The following is a 26587-nucleotide window of genomic DNA, read 5'->3' on the forward strand; positions in this document are numbered from 1 at the left end:
GATAGAGATTTCTTATCCTTCTTGTTGGAATCATCGTTGTTCCCTTGAAACTTACGTTTCTTTCCATTGAACTTTTTGTTGTTTTTGTTCCCACGTTTACCATCCTCAATCATGTTAACATAGGATGATGCAACATCCTTTTCTTTAGTCTTACCACCCTCTTGATCACGTATTGATTCCTCAATACGTAGGGTGCCTCCCAATTCAGTCAAAGACAATTCTTCTTTCTTATGTTTTAGCATGTGTTTGAAAGTCTGCCATGATGGTGGCAGTTTGTCTATAATTGAAGACACTGAAATGGATTCATCCATTTTCAGATTGTGTTGTGTAAACTGTCCCAAAATTCGAAGAATTTTGTGGAACTGTTCCATAACAGGCCTTGAATCCACCATTTTGTAATTATTGAAATTACTCACAAGAAACTTCTTACTCGAAGCATCTTCCGCCATGTATTTGGATTCAAGCGAATCCCATAGTTCCTTAGCAGTTTCTACAGATTGGTAAACATCAAAAAGAGCATCAGACATACCATTTAGAATGTGGCCACGACATATGAAATCATCGTTATCCCACTTGTTTCTTCTCCTGATTTGATCCAAAGTTGCATCCTCGGGAAGTTCTGGCATGGGGGTGGATAGAACATGAACAACCTTCAACGTTGTTAACAGAAATCGCATCTTCTGTTGCCATCTTCGAAAATTAACTCCTTCAAATTTCTCCAGTTTTGCAAACTGCCTTGTCATCTCTTTCACCGTTTCTCCAGACATGATTACAGACTAAATACTTTATAGATTTGTTACAGAACGGGTATGAATTGACTGCCGGATTCGTTCTTGAATCGTGTAATCACTATCTCTATAAAGTATTTCGACCCTACGATTGCCACGGTTGCACGAAATCTTTACAGGGATCAAACAAGAACGCAATCAGTGTTTTGGGCAACGAAATCAATGATCAAATTGTTAGAGAATATGTGTGAAATGTCCCGTTCTTATTGATTAAAAACGTTCCATATTAATTGATTTCGTTGCGAGGTTTTGACCTCTATATGAGACGTTTTTCAAAGACTGCATTCATTTTTAAAACAAACCATAACCTTTATTTCATAGGTAAAGGTTTTAAAAAGCTTTATGTAGATTATCAAATAATGATAATCTAAAATATCCTGTTTACACACGACCATTACATAATGGTTTACAATACAAATATGTTACAACAAAATAAGTTTCTTGAATGCAGTTTTTACACAATATCATACAAGCATGGACTCCAAATCTCGTCCTTATTTAAGTATGCGACAGCGGAAGCTCTTAATAATCACCTGAGAATAAACATGCTTAAAACGTCAACAAAAATGTTGGTGAGTTATAGGTTTAACCTATATATATCAAATCATAATAATAGACCACAAGATTTCATATTTCAATACACATCCCATATATAGAGATAAAAATCATTCATATGGTGAACACCTGGTAACCGACATTAACAAGATGCATATATAAGAATATCCCCATCATTCCGGGACACCCTTCGGATATGATATAAATTTCGAAGTACTAAAGCATCCGGTACTTTAGATGGGGTTTGTTAGGCCCAATAGATTTATCTTTAGGATTCGCGTCAATTAGGGTGTCTGTTCCCTAATTCTTAGATTACCAGGCTTAATAAAAAGGGGCATATTCGATTTCGATAATTCAACCATAGAATGTAGTTTCACGTACTTGTGTCTATTTTGTAAATCATTTATAAAACCTGCATGTATTCTCATCCCAAAAATATTAGATTTTTAAAAGTGGGACTATAACTCATTTTCACAGATTTTTACTTCGTCGGGAAGTAAGACTTGGCCACTGGTTGATTCACGAACCTATAACAATATATACATATATATCAAAGTATGTTCAAAATATATTTACAACACTTTTAATATATTTTGATGTTTTAAGTTTATTAAGTCAGCTGTCCTCGTTAGTAACCTACAACTAGTTGTCCACAGTTAGATGTACAGAAATAAATCGATAAATATTATCTTGAATCAATCCACGACCCAGTGTATACGTATCTCAGTATTGATCACAACTCAAACTATATATATTTTGGAATCAACCTTAACCCTGTATAGCTAACTCCAACATTCACATATAGAGTGTCTATGGTTGTTCCGAAATATATATAGATGTGTCGACATGATAGGTCGAAACATTGTATACGTGTCTATGGTATCTCAAGATTACATAATATACAATACAAGTTGATTAAGTTATGGTTGGAATAGATTTGTTACCAATTTTCACGTAGCTAAAATGAGAAAAATTATCCAATCTTGTTTTACCCATAACTTCTTCATTTTAAATCCGTTTTGAGTGAATCAAATTGCTATGGTTTCATATTGAACTCTATTTTATGAATCTAAACAGAAAAAGTATAGGTTTATAGTCAGAAAAATAAGTTACAAGTCATTTTTGTAAAGGTAGTCATTTTAGTCGAAAGAACGACGTCTAGATGACCATTTTAGAAAACATACTTCCACTTTGAGTTTAACCATAATTTTTGGATATAGTTTCATGTTCATAATAAAAATCATTTTCCCAGAATAACAACTTTTAAATCAAAGTTTATAATAGTTTTAATTAACTAACCCAAAACAGCCCGCGGTGTTACTACGACGGCGTAAATCCGGTTTTACGGTGTTTTTCGTGTTTCCAGGTTTTAAATCATTAAGTTAGCATATCATATAGATATAGAACATGTGTTTAGTTGATTTTAAAAGTCAAGTTAGAAGGATTAACTTTTGTTTGCGAACAAGTTTAGAATTAACTATACTATGTTCTAGTGATTACAAGTTTAAACCTTCAAATAACATAGCTTTATATGTATGAATCGAATGATGTTATGAACATAATTACTACCTTAAGTTCCTTGGATAAACCTACTGGAAAAGAGAAAAATGGATCTAGCTTCAACGGATCCTTGGATGGCTCGAAGTTCTTGAAGCAGAATCATGACACGAAAACAAGTTCAAGTAAGATCATCACTTGAAATAAGATTGTTATAGCTATAGAAATTGAACCAAAGTTTGAATATGATTATTACCTTGTATTAGAATGATAACCTACTGTAAGAAAGAAAGATTTCTTGAGGTTGGATGATCACCTTACAAGATTGGAAGTAAGCTAGCAAACTTGAAAGTATTCTTGATTTTATGTAACTAGAACTTGTAGAATTTATGAAGAACACTTAGAACTTGAAGATAGAACTTGAGAGAGATCAATTAGATGAAGAAAATTGAAGAATGAAAGTGTTTGTAGGTGTTTTTGGTCGTTGGTGTATGGATTAGATATAAAGGATATGTAATTTTGTTTTCATGTAAATAAGTCATGAATGATTACTCATATTTTTGTAATTTTATGAGATATTTCATGCTAGTTGCCAAATGATGGTTCTCACATGTGTTAGGTGACTCACATGGGCTGCTAAGAGCTGATCATTGGAGTGTATATATCAATAGTACATACATCTAAAAGTTATGTATTGTACGAGTACGAATACGGGTGCATACGAGTAGAATTGTTGATGAAACTGAACGAGGATGTAATTGTAAGCATTTTTGTTAAGTAGAAGTATTTTGGTAAGTGTATTGAAGTCTTTCAAAAGTGTATAAATACATATTAAAACACTACATGTATATACATTTTAACTGAGTCGTTAAGTCATCGTTAGTCGTTACATGTAAGTGTTGTTTTGAAACCTTTAGGTTAACGATCTTGTTAAATGTTGTTAACCCAATGTTTATAATATCAAATGAGATTTTAAATTATTATATTATCATGATATTATCATGTATGAATATCTCTTAATATGATATATATACATTAAATGTCTTTACAACGATAATCGTTACATATATGTCTCGTTTAAAAATCATTAATTTAGTAGTCTTGTTTTTACATATGTAGTTCATTGTTAATATACTTAATGATATGTTTACTTATCATAGTATCATGTTAACTATATATATATCCATATATATGTCATCATATAGTTTTTACAAGTTTTAACGTTCGTGAATCACCGGTCAACTTGGGTGGTCAATTGTCTATATGAAACATATTTCAATTAATCAAGTCTTAACAAGTTTGATTGCTTAACATATTGGAAACATTTAATCATGTAAATATCAATCTCAATTAATATATATAAACATGGAAAAGTTCGGGTCACTACAGTACCTACCCGTTAAATAAATTTAGTCCCGAAATTTTAAGCTGTTGAAGGTGTTGACGAATCTTCTGGAAATAGATGCGGGTATTTCTTCTTCATATGATCTTCACGCTCACAGGTGAACTCGGGTCCTCTACGAGCATTCCATCGAACCTTAACAATTGGTATCTTGTTTTGCTTAAGTCTTTTAACCTCACGATCCATTATTTCGACGGGTTCTTCGATGAATTGGAGTTTTTCATTGATTTGGATTTCATCTAATGGAATAGTGAGATCTTCTTTAGCAAAACATTTCTTCAAATTCAAGACGTGGAAAGTGTTATGTACAGTCGCGAGTTGTTGAGGTAACTCAAGTCGGTAAGCTACTGGTCCGACACGATCAATAATCTTGAATGGTCCAATATACCTTGGATTTAATTTCCCTCGTTTACCAAATCGAACAATGCCTTTCCAAGGTGCAACTTTAAGCATGACCATCTCTCCAATTTCAAATTCTATATCTTTTCTTTTAATGTCAGCGTAGCTCTTTTGTCGACTTTGGGCGGTTTTCAACCGTTGTTGAATTTGGATGATCTTCTCGGTAGTTTCTTGTATAATCTCCGGACCCGTAATCTGTCTATCCCCCACTTCACTCCAACAAATCGGAGACCTGCACTTTCTACCATAAAGTGCTTCAAACGGCGCCATCTCAATGCTTGAATGGTAGCTGTTGTTGTAGGAAAATTCTGCTAACGGTAGATGTCGATCCCAACTGTTTCCGAAATCAATAACACATGCTCGTAGCATGTCTTCAAGCGTTTGTATTGTCCTTTCGCTCTGCCCATCAGTTTGTGGATGATAGGCAGTACTCATGTCTAGACGAGTTCCTAATGCTTGCTGTAATGTCTGCCAGAATCTTGAAATAAATCTTCCATCCCTATCAGAGATAATAGAGATTGGTATTCCATGTCTGGAGACGACTTCCTTCAAATACAGTTGTGCTAACTTCTCCATCTTGTCATCTTCTCTTATTGGCAGGAAGTGTGCTGATTTAGTGAGACGATCAACTATTACCCAAATAGTATCAAAACCACTTGCAGTCCTTGGCAATTTAGTGATGAAATCCATGGTAATGTTTTCCCATTTCCATTTCGGGATTTCGGGTTGTTGAAGTAGACCTGATGGTTTCTGATGCTCAGCTTTGACCTTAGAACACGTCAAACATTCTCCTACATATTTAGCAACATCGGCTTTCATACCCGGCCACCAAAAATGTTTCTTGAGATCCTTGTACATCTTTCCCGTTCCAGGATGTATTGAGTATCTGGTTTTATGAGCTTCTCTAAGTACCATTTCTCTCATATCTCCAAATTTTGGTACCCAAATCCTTTCAGCCCTATACCGGGTTCCGTCTTCCCGAATATTAAGATGCTTCTCCGATCCTTTGGGTATTTCATCCTTTATTTGAGTAGTAAGGTTATTGTGAATCATTATATTCTTAGATTTTACTCGAATGGGTTCTCTGTCCTTCCTGCTCAAGGCGTCGGCTACCACATTTGCCTTCCCCGGGTGGTAACGAATCTCAAAGTCGTAATCATTCAACAATTCAATCCACCTACGCTGCCTCATATTCAGTTGTTTCTGATTAAATATGTGTTGAAGACTTTTGTGATCGGTATATATAATACTTTTGACCCCATATAAGTAGTGCCTCCAAGTCTTTAATGCAAAAACAACCGCGCCTAATTCCAAATCATGCGTCGTATAATTTTGTTCGTAAATCTTCAATTGTCTAGACGCATAAGCAATCACCTTCGTTCATTGCATTAATACACAACCGAGACCTTGCTTTGATGCGTCACAATAAATCACAAAATCATCATTCCCTTCAGGCAATGACAATATAGGTGCCGTAGTTAGCTTTTTCTTCAATAACTGAAACTCTTTCTCTTGTTCATCATTCCATTCAAATTTCTTCCCTTTATGCGTTAATACAGTCAAGGGTTTTGCTATTCTGGAAAAGTCTTGGATGAACCTTCTGTAGTAACCAGCTAGTCCTAAAAACTGGCGTATGTGTTTCGGAGTTTTCGGGATTTCCCACTTTTCAACAGTTTCTATCTTTGCCGGATCCACCTTAATACCTTCTTTGTTCACTATGTGACCGAGGAATTGAACTTCTTCCAACCAAAATGCACACTTTGAAAACTTAGCGTACAATTCTTCCTTCCTCAATACTTCTAACACCTTTCTCAAATGTTCACCGTGTTCTTGGTCATTCTTTGAGTAAATAAGTATGTCATCAATGAAAACAATGACAAACTTGTCAAGGTATGGTCCACACACTCGGTTCATAAGGTCCATGAACACAGCTGGTGCATTAGTTAAACCAAACGGCATGACCATAAACTCGTAATGACCGTAACGTGTTCTGAAAGCAGTCTTTGGAATATCATCTTCTTTCACCCGCATTTGATGATACCCGGAACGTAAGTCAATCTTTGAATAAACAGACGAGCCTTGTAGTTGATCAAATAAGTCGTCGATTCTCGGTAGTGGGTAGCGGTTCTTCATGGTAAGTTTGTTTAACTCTCGGTAGTCGATACACAACCTGAATGTACCATCTTTCTTCTTGACAAACAAAACAGGAGCTCCCCACGGTGATGTGCTTGGTTGAATGAAACCACGCTCTAAAAGTTCTTGTAATTGGCTTTGCAGTTCTTTCATCTCGCTGGGTGCGAGTCTGTAAGGAGCACGAGCTATTGGTGCAGCTCCTGGTACAAGATCTATTTGAAATTCAACGGATCGATGTGGGGGTAATCCCGGTAATTCTTTCGAAAATACATCGGGAAATTCTTTTGCAATGGGAACATCATTGATGCTCTTTTCTTCAGTTTGTACTTTCTCGACGTGTGCTAGAACAGCATAGCAACCTTTTCTTATTAGTTTTTGTGCCTTCAAATTACTAATAAGATGTAGCTTCGTGTTGCCCTTTTCTCCGTACACCATTAAGGGTTCTCCTTCTTCTCGTACAATGCGAATTGCATTTTTATAACATACGATCTCTGCTTTCACCTTCTTCAGCCAGTCCATGCCAACTATTACATCAAAACTCCCTAACTCTACTGGTATCAAATCAATCTTAAATATTTCGCTAACCAGTTTAATTTCTCGATTCCGACATATATTATCTGCTGAAATTAATTTACCATTTGCTAATTCGAGTAAAAATTTACTATCCAAAGGCGTCAATGGACAACTTAATTTAGCACAAAAATCTCTACTCATATAGGTTCCATCCGCACCCGAATCAAATAAAACGTAAGCAGATTTATTGTCAATAAGAAACGTACCCGTAACAAGCTCCGGGTCTTCCTGTGCCTCTGCCGCATTAATATTGAAAACTCTTCCGCGGCCTTGTCCATTCGTGTTCTCCTGGTTCGGGCAATTTCTAATAATGTGGCCCGGTTTTCCACATTTATAACAAACTACATTGGTATAACTTGCTCCGACACTACTTGCTCCGCCATTACTCGTTCCGACACCATTTGTTCCTTTCGTTCTATTAACCCCTGGTCCGTAGACCTCACACTTTGCCGTGCTATGACCATTTCTTTTATACTTGTTGCAAAATTTGGTGCAGAACCCCGAGTGATACTTTTCACACCTTTGGCACAGCTGCTTCTGATTGTTGTTGTTGTTGTTGCGGTTATTATTGTTGTTGGGATGATTGTTGTAGTTGTTGTTGTTGTTGTTGTTGTTGTTGTTGGGCCGTTTGTTGTAGTTGCGATTGATGTTGCGATTATTGTTGTAATTGCTGTTGTTGTTGTATTGGTGATTCTTATCACCGTTTTCCTCCCACTTTCTTTTGACTTGCTTCACATTGGCCTCTTCAGCAGTCTGTTGTGAGCCATTCTACATGCCTGTTGTATGGAGGCAGGCTCGTGTGAACTTATATCTTCTTGGATTCTTTCCGGTAATCCTTTCACAAACGCGTCGATCTTCTCTTCCTCATCTTCGAACGCTCCCGGACACAATATGCATAATTCTGTGAATCGTCTTTCGTACGTGGTAATATCAAATCCTTGGGTTCGTAACCCTCTAAGTTCTGTCTTGAGCTTATTGACCTCGGTTCTGGGACGGTACTTCTCGTTCATCAAGTGCTTGAATGCTGTCCACGGTAGTGCGTACGCATCATCTTGTCCCACTTGCTCTAGATAGGCATTCCACCATGTTAACGCAGAACCTGTGAAGGTATGCGTAGCATACTTCACTTTGTCCTCTTCAGTACACTTACTTATGGCAAACACCGATTCGACCTTCTCGGTCCACCGTTTCAATCAGATCGGTCCTTCGGTTCCATCAAATTCCAAAGGTTTGCAGGCAGTGAATTCTTTGTAGGTGCATCCTACACGATTTCCTGTACTGCTAGATCTAAGGTTATTGTTGGTATGTAGCGCAGCCTGTACTGCGGCTATGTTTGAAGCTAGAAAAGTACGGAATTCCTCTTCATTCATATTCACGGTGTGTCGAGTAGTCGGTGCCATTTCCTTCAAAATAGTCAAATGGAACAAGTTAATCATACAGAATATTAAGAGTAGTTAATAGTATTTCGTAGCATAATATGAACTCATTTATAAAAGCTTTTTCTTCATATTAGCGTTTTATAAGTTTAAATTCGGGTAGTACCTACCCGTTAAGTTCATACTTAGTAGCTAATATACAATTCAACTACTACAATTCTATATGAAAAACTGATTATAATAATATTTCGCGTTCAAACTTTTACACAATATTTTACAAACTTACAATACCGCTTATTTTACATATAGCATGAAATATAGCACACAATAAATTTGATACAAGATGGTTGTGAAGATAATTCTAGCTAGTACACAAGTCGTTCAGCAAAGGCAATAAAGACACGTAATTCATACGTCCAGAAACAAGTTATGCATTCTGGTTTTACTAGGATTACTTCCCATCCTTGGTCTTGTAGAACATAACCGTTATGGCCGTTGATAAGACAGCGTGTTGTAACGTCGTCAAAGGGACGAGGGTTACGTAATGTCCAACAGTCCCGTAACAATCTAAAAACCTCATTTCTTACCCCAATTACCGAATCCGTCACTTGTAGAAACGTTTTGTTTAATAGTTGTAGCCCGATGTTCTTGTTCTCACTTTGGTGAGAAGCGAACATTACTAATCCGTAAGCATAACATGCTTCTTTATGTTGCATGTTAGCCGCTTTTTCTAAATCACGAAGTCCAATATTCGGATATATTGAGTCAAAATAATTTCTTAACCCATTGTGTAAAATAGCATTTGGGTTCCCTGCAACATATGCGTCAAAGTAAACACATCGTAACTTATAGATTTCTCAATGTGATATCCCCCATCTTTCGAACTAAAGCCTTTTATAAACCAAGGCATTCTTGGAACGTTCTTCGAATGTCTTACAAACTGATCTCGCCTTAAATAGTTGTGCCGAAGAATTCTGGCCGACTCTAGACAAGATTTCATCAATCATGTCTCCGGGTAGGTCTCTTGAAATATTGGGTTGTCTATCCATTTTGTGTTTTTATACTGTAAAATAGACAAGAGTTAGATTCATAAAAAAAAATACTTATTAATACAAGCAATTTTTACATATATCATAAAGCATAAGCACACTATATTACATATATTACACCACACGAATACAACTATCTTATTCCGACTCGCTTGTTTCTTCTTCTTCGGTTTTGGTTCGTTTTGCCAAGTTTCTAGGGATATATGATGTTCCCCTAATACGAGCTGTCGTTTTCCACATTGGTTTAGAAAAACCTGGTGGTTTAGAGGTTTCCGGGTCATTGTTACAACTTAAGGACTTCGGGGGTTGACGATACATATAAAGTTCATCGGGGTTGGAATTAGATTTCTCTATTTTTATGCCCTTTCCCTTATTATTTTCTTTTGCCTTTTTAAATTCAGTTGGGGTAATTTCTATAACATCATCGGAATTCTCGTCGGAATCCGATTCATCGGAGAATTGGTAATCCTCCCAATATTTTGCTTCCTTGACGGAAACACCATTGACCATAATTAACCTTGGTCGGTTGGTTGAGGATTTTATTTTACTTAACCGTTTTATTATTTCCCCCACCGGTTCCGATTCTTCTTCCGGTTCCGATTCTTCTTCCGGTTCCGACTCTTCTTCCGGTTCATCTTCGGGAACTTGTGAATCTGTCCACGAATCATTCCAATTTACATTTGACTCTTCATTATTATTAGGTGAGTCAATGGGACTTTTTCTAGAGGTAGACATCTATCACATAATATCAAACGCGTTAAGAGATTAATATATGACATAATATTCACATGTTAAAAATATATAGTTTTCAACAAAATTTGTTAAGCAATCATTTTTCAAGTAAACACGGTCGAAGTCCAGACTCACTAATGCATCCTAACAAACTCGATAAGACACACTAATGTAAAATTCTGGTTCTCTAAGACCAACGCTCGGATACCAACTGAAATGTCCCGTTCTTATTGATTAAAAACGTTCCATATTAATTGATTTCGTTGCGAGGTTTTGACCTCTATATGAGACGTTTTTCAAAGACTGCATTCATTTTTAAAACAAACCATAACCTTTATTTCATAGGTAAAGGTTTTAAAAAGCTTTACGTAGATTATCAAATAATGATAATCTAAAATATCCTGTTTACACACGACCATTACATAATGGTTTACAATACAAATATGTTACAACAAAATAAGTTTCTTGAATGCAGTTTTTACACAATATCATACAAGCATGGACTCCAAATCTCGTCCTTATTTAAGTATGCGACAGCGGAAGCTCTTAATAATCACCTGAGAATAAACATGCTTAAAACGTCAACAAAAATGTTGGTGAGTTATAGGTTTAACCTATATATATATCAAATCATAATAATAGACCACAAGATTTCATATTTCAATACACATTCCATACATAGAGATAAAAATCATTCATATGGTAAACACCTGGTAACCAACATTAACAAGATGCATATATAAGAATATCCCCATCATTCCGGGACACCCTTCGGATATGATATAAATTTCGAAGTACTAAAGCATCCGGTACTTTAGATGGGGTTTGTTAGGCCCAATAGATCTATCTTTAGGATTCGCGTCAATTAGGGTGTCTGTTCCCTAATTCTTAGATTACCAGACTTAATAAAAAGGGGCATATTCGATTTCGATAATTCAACCATAGAATGTAGTTTCACGTACTTGTGTCTATTTTGTAAATCATTTATAAAACCTGCATGTATTCTCATCCCAAAAATATTAGATTTTTAAAAGTGAGACTATAACTCACTTTCACAGATTTTTACTTCGTCGGGAAGTAAGACTTGGCCACTGGTTGATTCACGAACCTATAACAATATATACATATATATCAAAGTATGTTCAAAATATATTTACAACACTTTTAATATATTTTGATGTTTTAAGTTTATTAAGTCAGCTGTCCTCGTTAGTAACCTACAACTAGTTGTCCACAGTTAGATGTACAGAAATAAATCGATAAATATTATCTTGAATCAATCCACGACCCAGTGTATACGTATCTCAGTATTGATCACAACTCAAACTATATATATTTTGGAATCAACCTCAACCCTGTATAGCTAACTCCAACATTCACATATAGAGTGTCTATGGTTGTTCTGAAATATATATAGATGTGTCGACATGATAGGTCGAAACATTGTATACGTGTCTATGGTATCTCAAGATTACATAATATACAATACAAGTTGATTAAGTTATGGTTGGAATAGATTTGTTAACAATTTTCACGTAGCTAAAATGAGAAAAATTATCCAATCTTGTTTTACCCATAACTTCTTCATTTTAAATCCGTTTTGAGTGAATCAAATTGCTATGGTTTCATATTGAACTCTATTTTATGAATCTAAATAGAAAAAGTATAGGTTTATAGTCGGAAAAATAAGTTACAAGTCATTTTTGTAAAGGTAGTCATTTCAGTAGAAAGAACGACGTCTAGATGACCATTTTAGAAAACATACTTCCACTTTGAGTTTAACCATAATTTTTGGATATAGTTTTATGTTCATAATAAAAATCATTTTCCCAGAATAACAACTTTTAAATCAAAGTTTATCATAGTCTTAATTAACTAACCCAAAACAGCCCGCGGTGTTACTACGACGGCGTAAATCCGGTTTTACGGTGTTTCTCGTGTTTCCTGGTTTTAAATCATTAAGTTAACATATCATATAGATATAGAACATGTGTTTAGTTTATTTTAAAATTCAAGTTAGAAGGATTAACTTTTGTTTGCGAACAAGTTTAGAATTAACTAAACTATGTTCTAGTGATTACAAGTTTAAACCTTCGAATAACATAGCTTTATATGTATGAATCGAATGATGTTATGAACATAATTACTACCTTAAGTTCCTTGGATAAACCTACTGGAAAAGAGAAAAATGGATCTAGCTTCAACGGATCCTTGGATGGCTCGAAGTTCTTGAAGCAGAATCATGACACGAAAACAAGTTCAAGTAAGATCATCACTTGAAATAAGATTGTTATAGTTATAGAAATTGAACCAAAGTTTGAATATGATTATTACCTTGTATTAGAATGATAACCTACTATAAGAAACAAAGATTTCTTGAGGTTGGATGATCACCTTACAAGATTGGAAGTAAGCTAGCAAACTTGAAAGTATTCTTGATTTTATGTAACTAGAACTTGTAGAATTTATGAAGAACACTTAGAACTTGAAGATAGAACTTGAGAGAGATCAATTAGATGAAGAAAATTGAAGAATGAAAGTGTTTGTAGGTGTTTTTGGTCGTTGGTGTATGGATTAGATATAAAGGATATGTAATTTTGTTTTCATGTAAATAAGTCATGAATGATTACTCATATTTTTGTAATTTTATGAGATATTTCATGCTAGTTGCCAAATGATGGTTCCCACATGTTTTAGGTGACTCACATGGGCTGCTAAGAGCTGATCATTGGAGTGTATATACCAATAGTACATACATCTAAAAGTTATGTATTGTACGAGTACGAATACGGGTGCATACGAGTAGAATTGTTGATGAAACTGAACGAGGATGTAATTGTAAGCATTTTTATTAAGTAGAAGTATTTTGATAAGTGTATTGAAGTCTTTCAAAAGTGTATAAATACATATTAAAACACTACATGTATATACATTTTAACTGAGTCGTTAAGTCATCGTTAGTCGTTACATGTAAGTGTTGTTTTGAAACCTTTAGGTTAACGATCTTGTTAAATGTTGTTAACCCAATGTTTATAATATCAAATGAGATTTTAAATTATTATATTATCATGATATTATCATGTATGAATATCTCTTAATATGATATATATACATTAAATGTCTTTACAACGATAATCGTTACATATATGTCTCGTTTAAAAATCATTAAGTTAGTAGTCTTGTTTTTACATATGTAGTTCATTGTTAATATACTTAATGATATGTTTACTTATCATAATATCATGTTAACTATATATATATATCCATATATATGTCATCATATAGTTTTTACAAGTTTTAACGTTCGTGAATCACCGGTCAACTTGGGTGGTCAATTGTCTATATGAAACATATTTCAATTAATCAAGTCTTAACAAGTTTGATTGCTTAATATGTTGGAAACATTTAATCATGTAAATATCAATCTCAATTAATATATATAAACATGGAAAAGTTTGGGTCACTACAGTACCTACCCGTTAAATAAATTTCGTCCCGAAATTTTAAGCTGTTGAAGGTGTTGACGAATCTTCTGGAAATAGATGCGGGTATTTCTTCTTCATCTGATCTTCACGCTCCCAGGTGAACTCGATTCCTCTACGAGCATTCCATCGAACCTTAACAATTGGTATCTTGTTTTGCTTAAGTCTTTTAACCTCACGATCCATTATTTCGACGGGTTCTTCGATGAATTGGAGTTTTTCATTGATTTGGATTTCATCGAACGGAATAGTGAGATCTTCTTTAGCAAAACATTTCTTCAAATTCGAGACGTGGAAAGTGTTATGTACAGTCGCGAGTTGTTGAGGTAACTCAAGTCGGTAAGCTACTGGTCCGACACGATCAATAATCTTGAATGGTCCAATATACCTTGGATTTAATTTCCCTCGTTTACCAAATTGAACAATGCCTTTCCAAGGTGCAACTTTAAGCATGACCATCTCTCCAATTTCAAATTCTATATCTTTTCTTTTAATGTCAGCGTAGCTCTTTTGTCGACTTTGGGCGGTTTTCAACCGTTGTTGAATTTGGATGATCTTCTCGGTAGTTTCTTGTATAATCTCCGGACCCGTAATCTGTCTATCCCCCACTTCACTCCAACAAATCGGAGACCTGCACTTTCTACCATAAAGTGCTTCAAACGGCGCCATCTCAATGCTTGAATGGTAGCTGTTGTTGTAGGAAAATTCTGCTAACGGTAGATGTCGATCCCAACTGTTTCCGAAATCAATAACACATGCTCGTAGCATGTCTTCAAGCGTTTGTATCGTCCTTTTGCTCTGCCCATCAGTTTGTGGATGATAGGCAGTACTCATGTCTAGACGAGTTCCTAATGCTTGCTGTAATGTCTGCCAGAATCTTGAAATAAATCTGCCATCCCTATCAGAGATAATAGAGATTGGTATTCCATGTCTGGAGACGACTTCCTTCAAATACAGTCGTGCTAACTTCTCCATCTTGTCATCTTCTCTTATTGGCAGGAAGTGTGCTGATTTGGTGAGACGATCAACTATTACCCAAATAGTATCAAAACCACTTGCAGTCCTTGGCAATTTAGTGATGAAATCCATGGTAATGTTTTCCCATTTCCATTCCGGGATTTCGGGTTGTTGAAGTAGACCTGATGGTTTCTAATGCTCAGCTTTGACCTTAGAACACGTCAAACATTCTCCTACATATTTAGCAACATCGGCTTTCATACCCGGCCACCAAAAATATTTCTTGAGATCCTTGTACATCTTCCCCGTTCCAGGATGTACATCTTCCCCCTCGACCCCTGCCCGCTCACCTGGGAGCGGGACCCCAGCCAGGGGCGCTGCCCCTTGGACCCCGCAAGGAGGCGCAGCCCCCTTGACCCCCGCATTTTACGCGACAGTTAGTAGCCAACTCTTACGGGCGTGTACTCCACACTCTCCGAACCCGTTGGTAAGTATAGCTAGCTAACACCAGCATTCAAGTAAATCGCAACTAACTAAAATGTACGTTGGATGACACTAAAATCACCAACAGTCTGGTGGCTTCGTTGGCTCGATAGCACCTGCAGTCGGTAACCTATCGTTTCTTGAAAATCTTTTTCTCTATAACAATTTTTTAACAGGCAATCTACCACAAGAGATTGGCAAGTTATCAAGATTAAGGTGGTTATCAGTTACAAACAATTCTTTATCAGGTGAAAGTCCTTCTAATATCTCACACTGTTTGAATCTTGTACTTCTTCATTTGCGAGGTAATAACTTCACTGGAGTTATACCGAACGAGTTTAAATCACTAACTAAGCTTAAAATCATGAACCTTCGCAAGAATAATCTATCTGGCAAGATACCAAAGTTTATCGGAAACCTTACTTCACTTGTGTTTATTGATGGCCTTTACAACAGTTTCCATGGAAACATTCCTGATACTCTAGGTCAGTTGTCGAATTTATCTTATTTCAATTTTGGAGTAAATCATCTCACTGGCTCTTTACCTCCTTCGTTTTTCAATCTTTCATCTTTAACGCTCATCGAATTGCTCTACAATCAAATAGGTGGGAATCTACCAGCTGACTTGGTGCTAAAATTTCCTCGATTAAAACATCTAAACCTTCCGACAAACAACTTTTCCGGAACTATTCCTGTTTCGTTGTCTAACGCCACCAATCTTGAACATCTAGCACTAGATGATAATGGTTTCACCGGATCAACTGTGCCAAAATTTTACCAACTGCAAAGATTAAGTTGGTTTGCAATTGGTCGTAACAAACTCGGTTTTGGAAAATATGATGATCTTGGCTTCGTTTCGTCTTTAACCAACTGTACGAACTTGAAATATTTGGATTTTGGTGATAACAGATTTGGAGGACTGTTGCCAAAATCCATGTTTAATTTTACTCAACTTACAGATATCACAATAGTAGATAATTTAATCTCAGGTAACATCCCATCTGAGATTGGACAACTGGTTAGCATCAAGAGATTGTTTCTATACTCTAACCGGTTCAGCGGTATAATTCCCGATACGATCGGGAACCTTAAAAATTTGGAAACACTGTCGCTGTATGCAAACTCGTTATCGGGTTCTATACCGTTATCAGTGGGAAATTTGACCCAACTGAACAGGCTGTTATTACATTATAACAAACTTAACATAACTGTACCGTATAGTTTATCAAACTGTAAAGGGTTACAAGCGATTTTGCTTAACAGAAATATTCTCGAAGGTAACATACAGAAAGAGATTTTCAGTATACCTTCCTTAACGTTAGCCCTTGATCTTTCGGACAACCGTTTTGTAGGTCCCATTCCGTCCGAATTAGGAAAGTTACAGAATCTGTATTCACTTTATTTTGCAAACAACATGATATCTGGGGCGATTCCAGATAGTCTTGGAAGCTGTACGAGCTTGGTTATATTAAACGTTGCAGGAAACACGATTTATGGACAAATTCCAGAGACATTTAGCTCGTTGAGAGGGCTCGAAATTCTAGATCTCTCTCGGAATAATTTAACGGGTCAAGTACCAGAGTACCTAGGAAATTTCATGTCTCTCAGATTGTTAAATCTATCGTTTAACAGTTTTTCAGGTGATTTGCGTAAAGTTGGAATCTTTAGAAACACAAGCGTTGTTTCTGTTAACGGAAACGGTAATCTTTGCGGCGGTGTTCCTGAATTTCATTTGCCAGAGTGTACCCTCGAAGAATCATCAATGAAAAACCGAATTCGTCGATCTTTAAAGATGATTGTACCAATCGCAAGTTCAGTTTTTATGCTAATTGTGCTAATAATGTGTTATTTGGTTTATAAAAAAAGGTATGGTAAGAAGGTCTCTCCTGATAGTAGTAAGTCAAATTCAATAATTGAAAGTTTTCCACAAGTATCATATAGAAGCTTACAGAAAGCAACTAACAGTTTCGCTCCCGAAAAACTAATCGGTTCCGGAAAGTTTTGCTTCGTGTACAAGGCAGTTTTACGTAATGATAACGGACCAGAAACAGTTGCTGTGAAGGTAATAAAACTTGCAGTTCATGGTGCCGATAAGACTTTCGAAGCAGAATGTGAAGCTCTGAGAAATATTAGACACAGAAATCTTGTGAAAATCATAACTTCTTGTTCAGGTGTTGATTTTAAAGGAGATGACTTCAAGGCTCTTATCTACACTTATATGGTTAATGGCAGTTTGGATGAATGGTTACATCAGAATCGGGTTGTTAATCAAGATATCGAGGAAGAAACAAGGTCTCTAAACTTCATTCAGAGGCTGAACGTTGTGATCGATGTGGCTAGCGCGCTAGTTTATATTCATTGCCAGTGTGGTTCACCGTTGGTTCATTGTGATATTAAACCTAGTAACGTTTTGTTAGATGTCGATTTGGTTGCTCACCTCAGTGATTTCAGCTTGGCAAGATTTTTTCAGTATACTGAACTTGATTCTAAACAAAGCCACACAAATTTGCTCGGTATAAAAGGAACTATTGGTTATGCTGCTCCTGGTAATTCGTCTTCAAACTCCTTAGAAATATATGACACTTTTTGACTTTCTGTTCCCAATTACTTATTCTACAAAAGATGATTATGTAAGGTTTTTACTAAATTATGTTACCGGGAAATATTTTACTATGATGTATGTGGTTTTAACAAGGTATCTTTTGACTGTTTTCGCCCTTCCCCTAGCCACTCCCAACGTGTTTACAAAGTGAGGTTAGAACCTGAGACCTTTTTTACGCCTTACTACTAGGCCACCTTCAAGTTTGCAAAAATCGCTACTCGGGGAATACTCGTTTGGAACTTTTTAGGGAGACTCGGCAACTCAGGGAGTACTCGAATGTTGAACAATTTAGACTTTGACTGATTTTGACCGATTTTCCGAGTAATTCCGAATTTTGGCCTAGTTTGGCTGAGTTTGACCAAGTTTGACCGAGTACTCGTCGAGTTGCAAAAACCGAGTAATTCCTATTTCTGTAACACTGGCCACCTTGGTTTGTTTTTTCAAAAAATCATGTGTGTTTTTATTTTGTAAGTGTGGGTGTTTATAAACACCTAGTGAGATTTGAGCATGAGACCTATTTTGGAGAGATCAGGACGCTTTACTAGGCCACCTTGGTTCCAAAAATCTGTTGGGAAATTATGGTCTCACTAATTCTCACCACACAGCCCAACAACCATATCAAGAAATAAGAACAATACACAACACACGATTTAACGTGGAAACTCCAAAACAGGAGAAAAACCACCGGCCCCCAAAGAGAGAAATACACTATATCACAAATTGTTACAATGATATAGACGACTCTCTTAAGCCAACTACACTCTCCAAAATATTTAACTAATACAACTCTCAAACAAGGGTAAGAAAGAAAGAAATAATAAAATACTTAAAGTGTATTGATTGGTGCAAATTGAAATGAAGACTTAGCCCTCCTTTTATAACCAAGTCACCTACCTCCAACTTTCTCCTCCCACCTATGTGGGATAACATCATTCACAAAGTAACCATATCAATTTTTCTATCAAAAAATAAAACCAACAAATCTCCACCTTTTTTATAGAAAAAGATAACCATACTTTAACATTATAAGGATAACCGATATAGATGTTTCCTCGACGACAACTTCAAGATCCTCCATCTTCATGCCTATGACATTATCTCCCAAGAGACAAAACTTGCATCTTTACCGAACATTGTCTAAACTGACAATCATTGTCATCACAGACAATTATAACTCTTAACAAGAATTATCATACTCCACCATTAAGAGTATAACACTTAGAATATCACATTCCAAGCATTTCACCTCGGCACATGTTGTTGAACAACCAGCTGAAACTTTATGGTGCAACTTCCCTGTTTGGCTTTCCCGAAACTTTATGGTGAAACTTTATGGTGCAACCAGCTGAAACTTTATGATACACCATGAGTATGGTGTGACTTCAGAGGAATTCGTCACTCTCCGTAACAACGGAGACATCATTAGCGCCTTTAGAGCCATTTACCGAATTAGCTCCACCTGGACAATTAACCCTTACATGCCCAGTCTTCCCGCACCTCCAGCATACCAGATTCTTCCCAGAGTTTCTCTTTCGCCTATCCGAACACAACACTATCGTATCTCCTGATGACGATACCCCGTTACCTTCCAGTCTTTTCTCCTCGGATAGGAGCTTGCAAGTAACATCTTCAAACTTCAGAGTTTCTTTCCTATACATCAAAATAGGTTTCATGTGTTCATAAGACGATGACAAAGATAATATCAACATCAAAGCTTTATCTTCATCATCCACTTTAACTCCAATAGCTTCAAGTTCTGAAACAATTACCATTAAGAATACTTAGATGATCTGAAATCTTTGAACCCCCATCCATACGCTGAGTATGAAATTGTTCTTTATGACACAACCGATTTGAGATGCCCTTGCCCTGGTACAACTGCTCTAGTTTAACCCAAAGCTCCTTTGCCGTTGATAACCCGTGCACATTTGCAAGCACGTTCTTTGCACGACACAAACGAATGGCACTTGCTGCCCTCAAATCCATATCATCCCATTCTTCTTCATCGAACTTATTGCTAGAATCACTGCCGGGAACAAAGGTGAGTTTACCTTTCAATGCCTTGTGTAACCTGGACTGAATCAACACATCCTTGACTTGAACCTTCCATAAGCCAAAATTGATCATCCCATCAAATTTCTCTACATCAAACCTCATTGGACTAAACTTCGACATCGTATCCGTATCCTATAAACAACACTTTCTCTGATTTTTCTCACGTTTCGAATAGCCAAAAGATGTAGCAGGTAGCCCGGACCCTTTAAATCGGAAATCTACAACTCGCCACTAACAAATCCAACTATTACTACAAATCAGAAAAATATAGTCTAACCAGATACCCTATACGATCAATAGAAATCGTTTCTGATGTGGATGATCCACTCCCGTGACAACCACAGAGCATACACCGACTCCTATAACCGAGACCCCCGTCAAACCTGACGCTCTGATACCAGTTGTTGGGAAATTATGGTCTCACTAATTCTCACCACCCTGCCCAACAATAATAGTAAAGAAATAAGAATAATACATAACACACGATTTAACGTGGAAACTCCAAAACAGGAGAAAAACCACCGGCCCCCAAAGAGAGAAATACACTATATCACAAATTTTTACAATGATATAGACGACTCTCTTAAGCCAACTACACTCTCCAAAATATTTAACTAATACAACTCTCAAACAAGGGTAAGAAAGAAAGAAATAATCAAATACTTAAAGTGTATTGATTGGTGCAAATTAGAATGAAGACTTAGCCCTCCTTTTAAAACCAAGTCACCTACCTCCAACTTTCTCCTCCCACCTATGTGGGATAACATCCTTCACAAAGTAACCATATCAATTTTTCTATCAAAAAATAAAACCAACAAAATCATGTGCTTAAGTTTGCAAGTGTGGTTTGTTTATTATTGCAGAATATGGATTGGGTAGTCGAACATCAACATACGATGATATCTACAGTTTCGGGATCCTCATACTAGAGACATTTACAGGAAAGCACCCTACTCATGAAATGTTCAGTGATGCTCTGAGTCTTCATGGTTTTGTGAAGACAGCTATACCTGACCGTGTTATGGAGATCACTGATTTGATCAGCTGAGAACAAGACAAGAAGAAAAAACACATGATCGTGAAACGTATAGGTCCATTAAAGAGTGTCTGACTACAATTTATCAATTTGGGATTAATTGCTCTATGGAATCGCCAAGAGATCGAATGGAAATCAAATATGTATTTAATCAACTGCAGTTTGTTAAGAAAATTTTTGTTGAAGGTAGGAGTAACTTGGCATAAAGATGCAAAGTACAAGTCATAATGCTACAGTCTGATTTTGTTTCACTGAGGTGAATTAAAGGTGTAGCCAAGTCATTTGACTAACCTATTAGTTAAAAAAAAAAACATCATATTCATAATAATGCATCACTTATAAACTATAGATATGTGCATTGTAAAAAACTTATGTAAATTTGATTTCATTAATATGAGTCATATATTGGTTTAGTTAGCATAGGTTTTCTGGTCAATCATATTCGATAAAATACACTAGCATACACTCTGATTTTGGTTAACTGAGGTGAAATAAAGGTGTAGCCAAGTCATTTGACCAACCTTTCGGTTATAAAAACATCATATATTTATAATATTGCATCACATTTAACACTATGGAAGGATATGTGTATTGTAAACTCTTTTGGAAATTTGATTTCATATTCATATATTGGTTTAGTTTGCATCAGCTCTAGTGATCATATTCCTAAGAAACACTAGCATACTGCATGGACTATATAGCTACAGACAAAGTCAATTTGTTACCAGAATTGTGTGACATAATCGTACCAAGCCAGATTATCTATGTTAAACAAAATTTATATATCGAAACAAAGAAGTCAACAATTTCCCATTCCTTCCAAGTCGACACATAAGATCTGAAAACCACAATTAAAGTGTTAGGCTACACTGTGTTACTGTGTTGCAGGTGTTAAACTCGATCTGCAGATCAAGGTGCAACAAGTAATAAGGTACAACTTGTGTTTGATCCTCAATTTTCAAGTTCTTTAAGTGGTATGGCTGCTAAAAAACATCTTGATGAACTTTTTGTGATGCTCTTTTCCTTAATGAGTCACCTTCTCGGTCCCACTTTCAATCAAGCATGACCCATTATCGAATCTTAATATATTTCCATACAACTTAGCAAAACCAAGATTGTTGCTTATGTCGTAATGCTACTATGTGATGACCAACGTGGAGCTTCTATCGATAATAGAAGACTCAGTTTCAATGTGAATTCGGTCAAATTCAATGGCGCGTATGATGAGAACATGCTTCAGTCAGGTGACTCTTTTTAAGTTAAATTTGTTTAGTCAAAACTTGTTTCTAATAAGTCGTTACTCCTATTTCTTAGGCATTGACTAGTCATAGTTTGTTATTTTTTTTGGGTATCAATGTTAATGTATGTAGGCTTCGGCAAAGGCTTACTTGGTGGTTAATTTAGGGTTTGGTCAACCCTAATTTAAATGGGCCGGGCTTAGGATAATTAGACTAGGGTTTGTCTTAATCCTTGTCTATAAATACTCTCTCATATGTACATGCTTTGTATCACCTCCAAATTAATAATAATACTCTCTAGTTCCAAAGTGGATGTAGGTTTCACATCGAAACTGAACCACTATAATTCTCGTGTCGTTTCTTTTTATTCTGTGTTTATATTTTCGGTTATTGCTTGTTTGTGATTGCTATTCGATTAGGGTTTCTACTATGATCAAGGCAGGTTCTAGCCTTAACAACTGGTATCTAGAGCTCATGTTCTAACCCTAGCCGTCAATCATAGCCGTTGCTGTTACAGATCAGATTGCAGGTTATTGCTGCTGTTTTTACAGATCAGATTGCAGGTTACTGCTGCTATTTTTACAGATCAGATTGCAGATCAGATTGCAGGTGCTAAACCCTAGCCGTCACCAGACTCTGCTGATCAACCCTAGCCGCCACCAGACTCTGCTGATCAACCCTAGCCGCCACCAGACTCTGCTGTTACAGATCTACTGCTACTGTTACAGATCAGATTGCTGTTGTCCTCAGATCCAATAAATTTTTTTTTACAATGGCAGAAGAAGGAAGGATCAAAATCGACAAGTTTGATGGGCAAGATTTTGGGTGGTGGAAGATGCAGGTTGAAGATTTGTTATGTCAGAAGGATCTGGTCGATGCCTTGAATGAGAATAAACCAGAAAGAATGAAAGACAACGAGTGGAAAACACTTGACAGGAAAGCCCTAGCAGTTGTCAGACTCACGTTGACAAAAAGTGTTGCCTTTAACATTGTGAACGAAACCACGACACATGGTTTAATAAAGACCTTAGCAAATATGTATGAGAAGCCGTCTGCTTCTAACAAGGTGTTTTTGATCAGACAGTTGGTGAACATCAGGTTGAAAGAAGGTGCTTCAGTAACAAATCATGTTAATAACTTCAACAATATTATCTCTCGGTTACTGTCAGTTGATATCAAGTTCGATGACGAAGTCAAAGCTCTTCTATTATTATCTTCATTACCTGAAAGCTGGTCAGGTTCAGTCACAGCTATCAGTAGATCCACAGAGTCCACAAAACTCAAGTTTGAGGGCATTCGTGATTTTATTCTTGGAGAAGATATAAGAAGAAAGAGCTTAGGAGAACCATCAGGAAATTTGCTGAGCACAGAAGAGAGGGGTAGGAGAAAAGGCAGAAGTAACACCACCAGGGGCAGGTCAAAGTCAAGAAGGAGGAGTGTGTCGAGAACGAGGAATGATATTAAATGTTGGAATTGTCAGGAGACTGGACACTTCAGAAACCAGTGCACTAAGCCAGTAACATCATCAAAGCCAAAGGAATTTAATATTGCAATTGCAACAGATGATTATGATAACGTCCTTGTTTGCTGTATTGAGAATACAATTGATGCGTGGGTTATGGATTCAGGAGCATCGTTTCATGCTACTCCAAGTCCACATTTGATGAAGAATCTACGAACAGGTAATCTTGGTAAAGTTCGTTTGACTAATGATCATTGTCTTGACATTAAAGGGATTAGAGACTTAGAGCTGAAGACCTCTTTGGGCACTAATTGGACCTTGAAAAATGTACGAGTTATTCCTGGCCTAAAGAAGAAACTAATCTCTGTTGGACAGCTTGATGATTGTCATGACCCGGATTTTTCCATGGTTATATATTGAACGATATTAATATTTACATGATTAAATGTTTCCAACATGTTAAGAAATCAAACTTGTTAAGACTTGATTAATTGGAACGAATTTTATGTAAACGTGTGACCACCTGTCCGATGATTCACGAACGTTATAACTTGTAAATGACATGATAATATATATATGAACTTATATATATATTTAACATGATTAAATGATAATTAAGTATCTCATTAAGTATATTAACCATGAACTATATACATAAAATGAGACTACTAACTTAAGGATTTCGAAACGATATATATACGTAACGATTATCGTTGTAATAACGTCTTAATATTTATATATCGTATTAAGATATATTAACACACTATGTTATCATGATAATATAACAATTTAACATCTCATTAGATATATTAACAATGAGATTAATTACATTTAATAAGGTCGTTAACTTAAAGGTTTCGAAACAACACTTAGATGTAACGACTAACGATGATTTAACGACTCAGTTAAAATGTATATATATATAGTGTATTAAGATGTATTAATACACATTTGAAGGAGTTCAAGACATATATCAAAACACTCATAGTTAACAAAAATGGTTACAATTCCAATCTCATTCTTTTTCATCAACAATTCTACTCGTATTCGCTCGGTATTTGCACTCGTATTATACCCAGCTTCTAGATGTATTTACTATTGGTATATACCAATAAAAATTGCTCCTTAGCAGCCTTAAATGATTAAGGAACATGTGAAACCAACCATTTGTCAATTAGAATGAATTATTTAGCAAGAAAACAAAATTAGGAATCTTTTCTTTCTTTATAAACTAAAAACTTTTTTATGCATGCACACCATTTCTTCATTCCATTTTCTCATACTTACACTCCCAATTATCTCTCAAAATACTCCTATCTTCATATACTTGATCATTTCCAAGCATTTTTCCCATCATTTAGCTTCAATTACAAGCTTTAATCATCATAAAAACAACCTAGAATCAAGATGTTGCAAGATTACTTCCAATCTTTTTAATCCAATCCAACAACTCATCAAAGATCAAGAACTTCCATCTAATCTCAGTAAATTTTCATTCTTAATCAAGGTAATAATCATATCCAAGCTTTGGTTTAATTCCTATAAACATAACTATCTTAAATCAAGTAGTGATCTTACTTGAACTTGTTTTCGTGTCATGATTCTGCTTCAAGAACTTCCAAGCCATCAAAGATCCTTTGAAGCTCAAGTTATTTTCTCATCATTTCCAGTAGGTTTACCTACTATACTTGAGGTAGTAATGATGTTCATAACATCATTCGATTCATATATATATAACTATCTTATTCGAAGATTTAAACTTGTAAACACTAGAACATAGTTTAGTTAATTCTAAACTTGTTCGCAAACAAAGTTAATCCTTCTAACTTAACTTTTAAAATCAACTAAACACATGTTCTATATCTATATGATATAATAACTTAATGATTTAAAACCTGTAAACACGAAGTACACCGTAAAACCGGACATACGCCGTCGTTGTAAAACCGGGGGCTGTTTTGGTTTGGATAATTAAAAACTATGATAAACTTTGATTTAAAAGTTGTTCTTCTGAGAAAATTATATTTCTTATAAACATGAAACTATATCCAAAAATCATGGTTAAACTCAAAGTGGAAGTATGTTTTTCAAAATGGTCATCAAGATGTCGTTTTTCGACGGAAATGACTACCTCTTTCAAATATGACTTGTAACCTGTAACTCTGACTATAAACCACTACTTTTTCAGTTTAGTTCTAAATACTACAGTTCATTATGAAACCATAGCAATTTGATTCACTTTAAACGGAGTTGTAATGAATATTTGGAGAGCAAAACAAAATCTGCTAAAATTAACGTTGTATGGACGAAATTTATATTGTAAAAACTATATTAACCATATCCTTTCTAACTTTTCCTATATATATTTGGATATATTGTCATTAGTATAACAAAATATTATAATCTTAGTTAATTCCGAGATTGCATATATATATAATAATCTTGGTACATTCCATGACAATAAGTATACAATACGTTTTGATAAATCCTAAGACAATACGTACACAATACGTCTTAGTTAATTCTAAGACAATACATATACAATACGTCTCTGGGTTGATGCAAATACAATACGTATACAATACGTCGTGGGGTAATTCTAAGATTATATATATACCGATTATTGGACTGTTGGACATTTCGGACTATTTTGGACTACTACCAAAGGACTACTAACATAAAAATGTTAAAAATTAATTCTATGAACTTGTTTTATTTTATTCACATGTCGTTTTATTATCTGAATCATTATTATTATTATAGGTTCG

The 26587-nt window shown here is 35.6% G+C and overlaps 1 pseudogene; it reads left to right on the plus strand.

Moving 5' to 3' along the window:
• The first annotated feature begins 624 nt into the window (after window positions 1-624).
• LOC139876173 (uncharacterized) lies at window positions 625-21470 on the plus strand (annotated as a pseudogene).
• Window positions 21471-26587: the final 5117 nt, after the last annotated feature.

This window comes from Rutidosis leptorrhynchoides, chromosome 11 (assembly GCF_046630445.1).
Source record: "Rutidosis leptorrhynchoides isolate AG116_Rl617_1_P2 chromosome 11, CSIRO_AGI_Rlap_v1, whole genome shotgun sequence".
NCBI lineage: Eukaryota > Viridiplantae > Streptophyta > Magnoliopsida > Asterales > Asteraceae > Rutidosis > Rutidosis leptorrhynchoides.